The 8,832-nt window shown below is 37.3% G+C and overlaps 1 pseudogene; it reads right to left on the reverse strand.

The window, feature by feature from the left end:
- Positions 1 to 564: 564 nt before the first annotated feature.
- Positions 565 to 5,351, reverse strand: LOC102736044 (heterogeneous nuclear ribonucleoprotein A1 pseudogene; annotated as a pseudogene).
- Between the last annotated feature and the right edge of the window lie 3,481 nt (positions 5,352 to 8,832).

The raw sequence follows: 8,832 nt of genomic DNA on the forward strand, positions 1-8,832 counted from the left end.
GTATTGTTTTTATTTTGGAGTATTACATTTAGGAAAGAGTAACACACTTAAGTATATCCAAAGGAGAATGGACAATATAATTAGTAAGTCTGGCAATTACACTTTTAAAAAGGTTTGATGAAATCAGGGGTGCCTTGTCTAGAAAAAATGGTAAGTGACATGTTACTTTTCTATATTTCATTGGCTTTGTTATTGAATGTTGATGCTTCTATTATGAAAGTATTTTATTATATCTTTTTTTTTAAAGACACAGTTATTCAGCGTCATGATCAGACTATTACATTTAGCAATCAACAGCATGGGTCCAAAAAAAAAAATCTACATTAAAACCCTTTGTTGGAATGCTTTATACTTTCCACAGAACAGAAACTAAAATAACCTGTTACACAGTTAGTCGCAAATACAGTCCTCGAGTTTTTTGCCCATACTCATGAGTATTGTCTAAAACATGTCTTCTTTGTAGCAGCTAGGCTCAGCCACCACTGTGCTTGGCTGAGTTCACAAATCTGTTGTAACCTGTAGCTTCCCTGTCCCTCCTCTGGCTCTCCTCTCCTGCTAAGCTTTGTTTCCTGGCAATAATTAAAACCTTCTGCTGCTGCCATAGCTACTGCTGCTGCTGGAACCACCATAGCCACCTTGGTTTCGTGGTTTGGCAAAGTATTGGCCGCCACCACCATAGGGGCCAGAGCTTCTGCCTCCAAAATTTCCTCCTTTCATGGGTCCAAGATTTCCTCCTTTCATGGGTCCAAAATTTGAGGATTGATTGTTGTAATTGCCAAAAGCATTATAGCTTCCGCCACCTCCAAAATTGCTTCCACCATTACCAAATCCATTATAGCCATCCCCACCGCCACCTCGACTACCACCAAAGCCACCTTGACCACTGAAGTTCCCTCCACGACCAAAGTTGTCATTCCCACCAAAACCACCTCCATGACCACCACCAAAGTTTCCAGAACCACTTCGACCTCTTTGGCTGGATGAAGCACTAGCCATCTCTTGCTTAGATAGGGCTCTCCTTACTTCACAGTTGTGGCCATTCACAGTATGGTATTTCTGAATGACAATCTTGTCTACAGAGTCATGGTCATCAAATGTTACAAAAGCAAAACCTCTCTTTTTGCCACTACCTCGGTCAGTCATGATCTCGATCACTTCAATTTTCCCATACTGTTCAAAATAATCTCTTAGATGATGTTCTTCAGTGTCTTCTTTAATGCCACCAACAAAAATCTTTTTCACAGTTAAGTGGGCACCAGGTCTTTGAGAATCTTCTCTTGAGACAGCCCTCTTTGGTTCCACAACACTTCCACCCACCTTGTGTGGCCTTGCATTCATGGCTGCATCCACCTCCTCCACAGTGGCATACGTGACAAACCCAAAGCCTCCGGAGTGCTTGGTGTTTGGATCTCTCATTACCACCCAGTCCGTAAGCGTTCCCCATTGCTCACAATGGCCCCTCAGACTCTCATCGGTTGTTTCAAAGCTCAAACCTCCGATGAAGAACTTCCACAGCTGTTCAGGCTCTTTGGGAGACTCTGACTTAGAAATGACGGCGGTGGGAGGGGAGACTTTAACGATGCTTACTCGGCGGCATCCCTGGGCAGAAAGTATTTTATTATATCTTAATGATACAATTATACTGTAATATTACTAAAATTGTGGAAGACTGCTATCCAAAAAAAACCAAACAAAAAAACTGAAGATGTGTAATTTTTGACATTTAGCAATATGCTTAGAAAGGCCTTTCATGCATCACAAATATTTGTTGAGTGCCTACCTACACTGGACCAGGATACTCTAGGCACATAGGATACAATGTTTTACTAAAATACAACACAAGCATAAACAAAATAAAATAAAATAAAAATACTCCTTCCCAGAGATTACATTCTAATGGGGCAAAAGAAAATGAATAAAATGGATAAGAAAATTGTATCATACATGTGCTAGTGCCTAATTGTCCCTCAATATTAATTTCATTGGCTGGGAACATATCTGTCAGTTATAGTCTATATTTTCCAGCTTCAAAGGCAGCAATATGGGCCCGTGAACTACAGGTGAAGTATATGCATAAAACTTTTGCATCCAATGCCTAAAGGAAATCTCTTGAAGAGTTGCACTTCCAGCAATGGGGGACTAGCCAATTTAGAACAAACCTGCTCAATGTGAAAAATTATTATTATTTTTTAAAGATTTTAATTTATTTGATAGAGAGAGAGCACAAGTAGGCAGAGAGGCAGGCAGAAGGAGAAGCCTGGCTCAGTCCCAGGACCCTGGGATGATGACCTGAGCCAAAGGCAGATGCTAAACCGACTGAGCCACCCAGGTGCCCCTCAATGTGAGAAATTAAAATAGCTGGATAAGATATACATAAAGAGTATATATTTATATGCAACTGATCATCTGAAACTAATGATGTACTATATGTTGGCTAATTGGATTTAAATAAAAAAAAAATAAAGACATTGGAGTACAGATAAAAGACAACTCCAGAGACGTGAACCTTACATTTGATGCCAAATTTTCCCCTCTACATATTTTTCCATTTAAAAGCATCATGTCTGAAAAACTAACTGAGAGCAGCAGGGAGAGGATGTGATAATAAACCGAACTTGGTAATTTTACAGGGAAAAGGTAACAACAGTAGGAGTTTATAGCTTGATAAGAAGAAATCTGATAAGAAGAAACTTAAAGCCTCATAAGAAAAAAAATCTGTTTCCAGTCATGACCCCGAAGGGCTATATCATAGGGTGCACTAGAAACAAACCCACATTCTAAGAACCGAAGCCTTGTTTCTTATCAGCTTAATTTCTGAATTAAGTTTATCTGTTCATAGCAAGAGCATCTGCAAAAACAAAATTACATCCCATCTGGGGGACAATAACATCATCCAGAGCCTCAAAGGAGCTCTATTTATTTATTTTCTCATAAAAGGGGGTATCCCTCAGTTAAACCTAGCAGCCACTAAAATGAAATAGAAATACAGAAGAAAAAATACATAGAAAAATAGAAATGTAGAAGACCCTTACACTGGCATTACCAGTAATTGTTTGAGACCACTATATTTAAGGGGCTCCTGGGTGGCTCACTTGGTTGAGCGTCAGACTCTTGTTTCGGCTGAGGTCATGATCTCAGTGTGGAGCCCAGACACTGCTCTGTGCTCAGCTCAGGGTCTGCTTGAGATTCCTTTTCCCTCTCCCTCTGCCCGCCACTTCCCCTCTTGTGTGTGTGTGCATGCTCTCTCAATCTCTCAAAAATAAATAAAATTTAAAAAATTAAAACCACTATATTTAATATACATCCAAGGTATTAAGTGGCATGAATGGAGAATTTCACCAGAGAAATGAAACTATGAAATATCAGATATTATTTCTATAATGGGAAATAAAATTAATAGCTCAGTGATGGTTTCAACAGTAGGTTAGGCACAATTGAAGAGAAAAAATGAGTAAATTAGAAAAAAAGATTAGAAGAAAATACCCATATTAAAGCATAAAAAAAGATATAAATTTTAAAAAGAATAATAGATACATGGAATATGGTTTAAAATCTAAATTGCATGTTACTGGAGTCTTTAAGTAGTAGACAAAGATTGGTGAAGATGCAATTTTTGAAGACAGGAAGACCGACAATTTCCAAAACTGGTGAAAAACAGTTTGCCAGTTCAAGGAACTTCATCCATCTTCAGTCAGAATAATTCCAAGAGAAACTATACCCAGACAGACATTTAGAACAACTACTGAAAATTAAAAGGAAAAAAAAGAGAGAGAAAGAAAATATCTTTCAAGTTGTAAAGACTGACTTTCTGGGCACCTGGGTGGCTCAGTTGGTTGGGCGGCTGCCTTCGGCTCAGGTCATGATCCTGGAGTCCCGGGATCGAGTCCCGCGTCGGGCTCCCTGCTCGGCGGGGAGTCTGCTTCTCCCTCTGACCCTCCCCCCTCTCATGCTCTCTCTATCTCATTCTCTCTCAAATGAATAAATAAAATCTTTGAGAAAAAAAAAAAAAAAAAGACTGACTTTCTACCTGTTCTCTTCCATGCTTTTTTCAACCCTTAGGTTACTTGTTACAGTTTCATGTTCCCTGAACACATTTTCAAACTTGACTTTAATTTTTTTTTAATAGTGAGCATTATTGATTTACAATCTTGGTCAAAAGTCTTTGTAGCTCCTCTGTAGTTTCAGCTGTTTATTCAGTACCCCTCCTGCGTCTGTAATCGTTTTCCTGTGGACTGTTCATTGTCTAGGTTATCCAATTGGCTTCTCTGAGACACAGATGAAGATGCTATCCTCCTGAGAAGAAATTTAGTGAATTAAGTTTGTTCACCAAACCGTCTAAATGTTTTTCTAATTTTTGTTTATTCTGTGATTTTCTCAGAGATATATAACTATCTATTAGTATTACTATCTCTATGTTACTATTTGGCTATGATTGTGGTTCTTTTAGCTCTTTGGGATATATGTTGAGGCTGTTTAGACCACTCAGGTGTTGGGAATTTAGGCTTGGCCTCAAGAAGCTGATTTGGAAGAGCTACTTATAATCCTGATGTCTCGGGGAACAACTGTTTTTCTCCTTCAGTAAAAACTCAGGGTTCTTTGTAATTGCCTGAGGAACGTTTACTTCTGGTTCAACCAAACTATGAAGGACTCATCTTTTGATCTTGAAAAAACTCCATCTTCAGGAAAGGATTCTTTGTTTTAATTTCTGTCCTGCTTGCCTCATAAATCTATCAAAACTGAAGTTTAATTGTGCCTGGTTCAAGGTAAAAGTGGGTTTAATGCTCCTTGTATTTCTCTGGATTCTGGTTTTCTCATGGATTTTAACTGGTTAATTCCTTTTTATCCTTTCAGAATTTGGATGCATTAAGATTTATTTTAAGTATTTTATACAGGTTATTAAAATTTTCATTCTTCCAAATGAACTATCAAAATTACCTCCAAAAATATGAATTCTGCTCACAGGTTTATTACTTTTTGCTCTTAAATGTTTTTAGTTTTATGCTCGAATTTCTTTGTAAAAAAAAGATGATTTTTTTTAAAGAAAGTGGTTTCTTGTTTCTTTTCTTAAAGATTTTATTTATTAGAGAGAGAGATAATGAGAGAGAGCACAAGTGGGGGCAGGGAGAGGGAGAAACAGGCTCCCCACTGAGCAGGGATCCTGATGCAGGGCTCGATCCTAAGACCCCAGGATTATGACCTGAGCCAAAGGCAGACACTTAACCGACTGGGCCACCCAGGTGCCCCAAAAAGATGATTAAAAAAAAACAACAGTTCCTGGTTTACAACAAAACTGAGAGGAAGGTACAGAGATTTCCCACATACCTTTTGCTGCTACATGTAACCTCCCCCATTATCAACATTACTCACCAGAATGATCCAGTTTTTACCAAGCATGAAACTACATTGACACCATAGTCACCCAGGTCCATAGATAAACTTAGGGTTCATTTTAGGTGTTGTATATTCTATGAATTTGGACACAAGTATAATGACATACATATATTCATCACTATAATGCATACAGAGTGTTTTTACTTTCTTAAAAATCCTGTGTTCTGCCTGTTCATTCCCTGACCCCCACCTTGAAATTATTTTCTAATCTGTTTTTTGGTTAGTTTGCTTTCTGGGGGGAGGTGGGGACAGATGCATTGCCTTTAATGTACCATCTTGACTGCATCTCGTCGTCTTAAAAACTTTATAAGATTTCCCATTTAGTCTATGGATTGTATTTTTAAATATTTTTGCTACCATTTTACTTCTTGATCTCTAACCAAAGTTGACTGTGAAGAAAAAATAAATTCGGCAGACAAATCATTACTTTAAAGTTGTAACTAACTTTTTTTGGTGACCTCTAAAATTGTCAATTTTTAGAAATAGAACAGTCCAAACTTGGTTGGGTACCAGGGTTTTCCCTCTGACTCTATTTATATGTTAGTAAAGTTCATTAATTATTATTTTTTTTTTGGTTTGTTTGCTTCCAATCTGCTATTTTCTATTTTTTGTGTCTAGTCAGACATTTGTGAGAAAAACACATTAAAATCTCCCATTATGATTTAAAAAAATTTTTTAGTACAGTTTTAGGTTCATAGCAAAATTGATGGGAATTTCAGATTTCCTATATAGCCTCTGCCCTCACACATGCATACAACTCTCTTATTATCAACCTCCCTCAACAGAATGGCATGACTGTTACAGTTGATGAACCCACATTGATACATCATAATCATCCAAATCCATAGTTTACTTTATGGTTTACTCTTTCTGGTGTACATTTTATGGGTTTGGACAAATGTATAATAAGTGTATCCATCATTATGGTATTACATGGAGTATTTTCATTGCCCTAAAATCTAAAATCCTCTGTGCTTTACCTATTCATCTCTTCCCCCACCAAACGTTGGCAATCACTGATCTTTTTACTGTGTCATGAGCATACTCTGAAGGTGCACACGTGAGTTGTGTCTTTCTACAAGATCAGTTTTATTCAGTCATAAAACAAGGTTAACATAATGATAAAGCAGATTAAGATTTCCAAACTCAACGGCATTTCACCATGTGTTTAACTTGGCTTCTTTCACATCACACAAAGCAAAGCACAAGACAAGTCATGTAACAAACAAGATAAAATCAATCTTGAGCCTTTGCAGACCTCCTCTGGTTCTGAGTGTGTTGTCAGCTGGTTCTGGTCTTGGCTGCAATGCCCTTAGCTGCTTGGTCCTTGCTTGACACAGGCCACTGCTTGACATGAATGACTCCATCTTGCTCTCTATGCTATCTTCATAGTTTTATCCTTTTCAGAATGTCATATGGTTGGAATAAGAGAGTATTTAGGCTTTTCAGACTGGCTTCTCTTGCTTAGTAATATGCGTTTATGGTTCTTGCATGTCTTATTGTGGCTTGATAGCTCATTTCTTTTTAGTACTGAGTCATGTTCCATTGCCTGAATGTACCATAATTTATCCATTCATCTATGGAAGGGCATCTTGGTTGCTTCCAAGGTTTGGAAATTATAAATAAGCAGCTATAAACATCTATGTGCAGGTTGTTGTATGGACAGAAGTTTCAACTCCTTTGGGTAAATACCAAGTAGACCAATTAGTGGATTGTGTGGTAAGACTAGGTTTAGTTTTGTAGGAAGCTGCCAAGCTGTCTTTCAAAGTGGCTATAGAAGTAACATTTCCACCAACAATGTATGGGACTTCCCGTTGTTCCACATCTTAGCAACATTTGCTATCGGCAGTCTTCTGGATTTTGGCCAATTTAATAGGTGTTTAGTGGTATTCCATTGCTATTTTAACTTACATTTCCTGGATGACATATCGTGGAGCATCTTTTCATATGTTTATTTGTCATGTGTTTATCTTCTTTGGTAAGGTGTCAAGGGTTTTGACCCATTTTTAAGTTGTGTTGTTTGCCTTCATATTGTTTTCTGAGTTCTTTGTATATTTTGGGTAACAATCTTTATCAGATATGTCTTTTGCAAATGTTTTCTCCCATCCTGTGTCTTGTCTTCTGATTTTCTTTTTTTTTTTTTTTAAAGATTTTATTTATTTATTTGGGACAGAGAGAATGAGAGACAGAGAGCATGAGAGGGAGGAGGGTCAGAGGGAGAAGCAGACTCCCCGCCGAGCAGGGGGAGCCCAATGCGGGACTTGATCCCGGGACTCCAGGATCATGACCTGAGCCGAAGGCAGTCGCTCAACCAACTGAGCCACCCAGGCGTCCTTGTCTTCTGATTTTCTTGATAATGGTTTTCATGGAGCTAATTTTCATAAATTCTAGCTTATTAATTGTTTATCTTATGGATTATGACTTTAGTATTGTATCTTAAAGGGCATTTCTATACCTTAGGCTATCTAGGTTTTCTCCTCTGTTGTCTCCTATGAATTTTATAGTTTTACGATTTACATTTAGATCTGTGGTCCATTTTGAGTTAATTTTTGTGAAGGGTATAATATCTGGCTTGATTCTTTTTTTTTTTTTTGCTTGTGGATGTCCAGTTCCAGTTATTTTGTTGAAAAGACTATCTTTGCCCCATTGTATTGCCTTTGCACCTTTGTCAGAATCAGTTGACTATATTCATGTGTGTCTGCTTTGATTTTTTTAAACATTTTTTCTTCATGTTTCTATCAATTTTTCTTTAAATGTTAGGACACTATATTTTTAGGTGCATATGCATTCATGATTATAACATCTTCTAGTGGATTATTTCTTTAATCCTCATGTAGGAACATTCTTAATACTTGTTTATGCTTTATACCTTATAATATTTTTGTTTCTTATTCATATTGCTACATCAGCTTTCAGTTGTTGAGATGATGTCTGTCTTTTCTTTATATTTTTAGTTATACTTTTCTATGTCATTTTGTTTTAAATATATTCTTTTTAAATAGCATGAGCTAAATTTCAAAAAATACAATTTAAATATTTGCATTTTGATGTATTATTAGCAATTATTACTTTGTTTTATTTTGTGTTTCAATTAACTTTTATTTTCTTGTCCTTCTTTTCTCCTTCTATGGCTTTTTTTTTAATGGATCCCACTTAGTTGTTGTTTTTTCTTATTCTTTCTCCACCCTACCTTCTTATTTTTTTCCTTTAAGATTTATTTATTTATTTTGAGAGAGAGAGCATGAGTCCACTACCAAGGGGTGGGAGAAGGGATAAGGAGAGAGAATCTCCAGTAGACTCCCTGCGGAGCACAGAGCCCAATGCGGGCTCAATGTGGGCTTAAAGGGGGCCCAGTCTCGACCCTGAGATCACCACCTGAGCCAAAACCAAGAGTTGGATTCTCAACTGACTGCACTACCCAGGAGCCTCCATTCTTACATT

The sequence above is a fragment of the Leptonychotes weddellii genome, chromosome 12 (genome assembly GCF_054177405.1).
Source record: "Leptonychotes weddellii isolate Sample4059 chromosome 12, ASM5417740v2, whole genome shotgun sequence".
In the NCBI taxonomy this organism is placed as follows: domain Eukaryota; kingdom Metazoa; phylum Chordata; class Mammalia; order Carnivora; family Phocidae; genus Leptonychotes; species Leptonychotes weddellii.